This window comes from Ictalurus punctatus, chromosome 5 (assembly GCF_001660625.3).
Source record: "Ictalurus punctatus breed USDA103 chromosome 5, Coco_2.0, whole genome shotgun sequence".
NCBI classification, from domain to species: Eukaryota; Metazoa; Chordata; class Actinopteri; order Siluriformes; family Ictaluridae; genus Ictalurus; species Ictalurus punctatus.
In genome coordinates, this window is record NC_030420.2 from 32,574,923 (window position 1) to 32,579,922 (window position 5,000).

The 5,000-nt window shown below is 45.7% G+C and overlaps 1 protein-coding gene across 1 annotated transcript in view; it reads left to right on the plus strand.

Annotated features, from left to right (window-relative positions):
• The window catches only part of trabd2b (TraB domain containing 2B), a 70,894-nt gene that overhangs the window by 57,280 nt on the left and 8,614 nt on the right, over positions 1–5,000 (plus strand). The window lies entirely within an intron of this gene.

Sequence of the window (5,000 nt, forward strand, 5' to 3'; positions counted from 1 at the left end):
GCAACGGGTTCATTTACGACGTTTACACGGACGGCGGTGATCTAATTATCGACCGTATTCTGAATAAGACGATATTCTGATTAAGGTGTTTACATGAGTCGCTTTTAGAATACTCCTTTCATGTTCCTGTGTTACGTGTTATAGAACATAGATGGATTATCGGCACATGTCATTACGTCGCCGCGCCGCGCCGTCCGACGTCCCTCCGGAATTTCACGTATCGACGTACAGTCGGTCTTCGTTATGGGACCGTGTACGGTTTTGGGTGTTTCATGTTTAATTTTACGAACGCTTCGAGTGCGGTTAATTATTCGTCGTGCCGGACGTGCTAATAGACGAGCGCTTGAAGCCGTGGGCTGCGTCCCAAACCGCGTACTTACCGTCTGTATAGTAGCCGAGATACATGTATTTCTCCTACTATACAGCAGGTAAGGACGCGGTTTGGGACGCGGCCGTGCTCTCTCGTTCGCCGTCAAACGGTCGAGCGCCGCCGTGTGTGTACGTGTCCTGTCTCACGATGCGGTGAAAACTCCCACACGACGTTAATAGCGTGATTAAAGTGTGTACGTGTCTGTAACACGACTAAAACAGGAACACTCCACACGTCTTAATAACATTCGCGTTTACTCCGAGTGTGACTTTAATCGGATTAAGATCGTCAATAATCTCTGTTTACATGCTGGTTTCTTAATCAGAGTACCGTCTTAATCGGGTTCGTATCGGATTGTTCTCTTTTTCTGTCATTAGCTTCCAATGTTTTGTTTTCTTATCGCATACTTGCCCATATATGTTATTTATTTGATTAATTTGTTCATTTTTAATGCTTTAAATGTGTTGAAATATACTAAATGTGTATTAATCGATGCTTTGGCAACGTCGTGGTATAACAGTCATGCCAATAAAGCTCATTTGAATTGGAATTGAAAGCGAGACAGAGAGAGAGAGAGAGAACAAGAGAACGCGAGAGAGAGAGAGAGAGAGAGAGAGAGTGTGTGTTCTGAACTGAACGAGAGGGAATGAGAGAGAGAGATTACGTAATTATTGTAATTATCGCGAGAGAGAGAGAGAGATAGAGAGAGACAGAGTTCAGTTGTGTACTGAACTGAACTGAAAGAGAGATAGAGAATGAGAGAGAGTGTGAGAGAGAGAGAATGAGAGAGAGAGAGAGAGAGAGAGAGAGAGAGGGAATGAGAGAGTTTACGTAATTATTGAGAGAGAGAGAGAGAAAGAGAGGGAGAGAGAATATGAGAGAGAGAACGATAGAGAGTTCTGTTGTGAACTGTACTGAACTGAAAGAGAGAGAGAGAGTGAGAGAAAGCGAGAAAGAGAGTGCTTAGTTCTGAACTGAAAGAGCGAGAGAGAGAGACAACAAGAGAGAATGAGAGAGAGATTACGTAATTATTGTAATTATTGAGAGAGAGAGAGAGAGAGAGAGAGAGAGAGAGAGGGAGAGAGTTCTGCTGTGAACTGTACTGTACTGAAAGAGAGCGAGAGAGAGAGAACAAGAGAGACAGAGATTATGTAATTATTGTAATTATTGAGAGAAAGAGAGAGAGAGAATGAGAGAGAGAGAACAATCGAGAGTTCTGTTGTGAACTGTACTGAACTGAAAGAGAGAGAGAGAGAGAGAGAGAGAGAGAGAGAAATAGAGTGCTCAGTTCTGAACTGAACTGAAAGAGAGCGAGAGAGAGAGAGCGCGCGAGAGAGAATGCGAGAGAGAAAGAGATTACGTAATTATTTTAATTATTGAGAGAGAGAGAGAGAGAGACAGAGAGAGAGAAAGAGATCAGTTTAACATAACAGTCAAACGTGTAACAATAAGCGACCTCTAAGACCTGCTCATAAAGAAGATGCTTAAATGAACGTGACTCATCAGAAGATGACGAGGAACCCCTGCTGAAGAAAAAAAAACAGTAGGAACCATCACAGAAACTGTAATGGTTTCCACTACAAATACCATTACAAACCATTAAACCCATTACCATGATCGTTAATGGTATTAACTGGACATAACATGTCACCAATAGACGGCAACAAATTACCAATAGAGACTCACAGGGACCTACAGTTTCCTTTAAAACCAGTACAATTCCCGTTAAAACCATTAAAACCATTACAAATCCTCTGAGGGATTCAAATTATTATTTTTTGTCATCAGGGACATGAGATCATGTCATCAGCACCATCACTGCGTGACACGAGGAGTGAGGACGGGAGATTTTATCGTTTACAGTTGTGCAGCTTTGCCTTTATAGCCCAGGTCATTCCTGGAGTTCGTTAGAAGCTTCTTTTAGTCTTTACGATCAGGAATGCTGGAGTTGGAGTTTGAGCAGGGGTCCGACACGCATTAAAGTTACGAAAAGGTGGAAAAATACAATCGTTTTCACAACTTTGTCCCCTTCGTCTAACGTACTTGATCATCACCGTTGCTCTTTTTGTTTTAGAGCAGCGGTCACCGACCCTCTTCTCTGAGATCTACCTTCCTGCAGGTTTCATCTCCAACCCAAATCTAACGCACCTGCTTTAGTTGCTCAAGAACTTCTTAAGGAAATGATTAGATGGTCAGGTGGACAATGACAATATCTAGTCATTGGATATGTATCTAGTGTAGATGTCTTGAAATTGCTTGGGTTAACGTTGGGGGGCACGATGGCTTATTAACCCCTGGTTTCCTCCCCCAGTCCAAAGACATGCTCTGTAGGTTGATCGCCATCTCTAAATTGTCTGTAGTGTGTGAATGTGTGGGTGGTTGTGCCCTGCGATGGATTGGCATCCGTCCAGCGTGTCCCCTGCCTTGTCCCCCAAGTCCCCTGGGATAGTCTCCAGACCCCTGGGATAGGCTCCAGGCTCCCTGGAATAGGCTCCAGACTACTGGGATAGGGTACAGGCTCCCTGGAATCTGCTCCAGACCCCTGGGATAGGCTCCTGGCCCCTGGGATAGGCTCCAGGCTCCCTGGAATAGGCTTCAGGCCCCTGGGATAGGCTCCAGGCTCCCTGGAATAGGCTCCAGGCTCCCTGGAATAGGCTCCAGACTACTGGGATAGGGTCCAGGCTCCCTGGAATCGGCTCCAGGCCCCTGGGATAGTCTCCAGACTCCCTGAAATAGGCTCCAAGCCCCTGAGATAGTCTCCAGACTCCCTGAATAGTGTGCAGGCTCCCTGGGATAGGCTCCAGGCTCCCTGCAATAGGCTCCAGGCTCCCTGGGATAGGCTCCAGGCTCCCTGGAATAGGCTCCAGGCTCCCTGGGATAGGCTCCAGGCTCCCTGGGATAGGCTCCAGTCTCCCTGGAATAGGCTCCAGGCTCCCTGTGCAGGATAAACGCTACAGAAGATGGTAAGAAAGTTGGTCCGTATTTGTCAGATGGTCAGATGGAAACGTACCTTATGATACCAAACAGCGCAACAGCGTTACATCATCAGCACAACGAGGCAAACATCAGACACCGAACACGTCACGTCTTAGCTAATCAACTACATTCGCATCCTCAGATAAAATACACACACACACACTGGTTTATAACACACATGTGCATGAGCGTATGCACGCACACACACTGTGTCTGATTACTGAAGTCACGCTTGTCTAATAAACTCGGGGCTACAATAACTCGATGCTCCCCCCACACACACACACATTTCAGCAGGGTTTCATTTGCCCGGTTCTTTCGCTGTTCTTCAGTGTTGTGGGTTCTGAACAACTGCTGAAATTTCCTGCACAAGCCGCAGACCGGCCGCCACTCTCTGATTGTGTGTGTGTGTGTGTGTGTGTGTGTGTGTGTGTGTTAGGTGGCAAAAGGTTTGCCATCAATATGACGCTATATAATCAAAATAATGCTAATATGGCTAGCAACAAATAACCAGGTACTAGCATTATCGTTACGTAGCAGTTATTAGCTTTGAGCCATCACTAGCATCATTAGCAATATTAGCCTTTTTGTAGCCTCAATTTTAGCATTGTTAGCCATATTATCATTGTTGTTAAATCCTTTTAATCCTCTGAACAGTCGCACGCTCCCGAAACAGCAGCGCTTCGGCGCAGGAGAACCGTTTTCTGTCTTGCGAGGGCAATTAGCACGAAAGTTCAAAGTGTTTCGAAACGTTTATTTTCATTCTTGGACTAATAAAATCGCAAAGAGGGCAGATGAGGGCAAATCGGCTTTTAATTGAAACCATCGGGAAGGTCGTAAAAAAATTGTTGGGTAAATGCGATTGTGTGTGTGTGTGTGTGTGTGTGTGTGTGTGTGTAGTCGTACACATGCGATCTGCACTTGTAGATTGCAGGGGTGTAGCGTGTGCTCACACACTTACATTCCCCAATGTGTTCGTCCCGGTTTGTTACCCCCAACCACACATACACACACACACACACACACACACTCGAATTATTTAACGCATTGCTCTTGAATTCTTTATTCCGAATGGTCAGAAAGTGCTGATTCATTTTCTATAACAGCAGCACTAACAGTAGTGTTTATGTAAATAACCTGTTGCCATTGTGACGACATGACTCCGCCCCCTGATCCCCTGATATCACCGCGTCTTGGTCCCAGACTGGCCTGTTGAAGGAGGGAAAACGATCTGCGGCCGGGTGCTCGTGTGAGTCTCGCTGCGGAGCATTAGCGCTGGTGCTAACAATGCGCTCGGTGCTAATTACAGCAGCACGACTCGTTACCTCACTGCTGTTACACACGCGGTTAACGACCGTGGCTAATCCGAGCTCGTTTGGCGCTAATGGAGTCTGAAGTGCTGCTGTTTCGGGGGCATGTGACTGTCGAAGGACTCAACAGAAATCCTAACACTGTACGTACAAGTGTACGAGTATATGAGTGTACAAGTGCACACTCGAAATTGCCCCTAGCTGCGAACGTGTACAATTGAGGGAGTATTCCCGCCTCACACCCAGTGTTCCCAGTATGGACTCCGGATCCACTGTAAACCAGGATAAAGCACTGAAATGCAAAGCTTATTATTATTATTATTATTATTTTTATGAAAATAGCT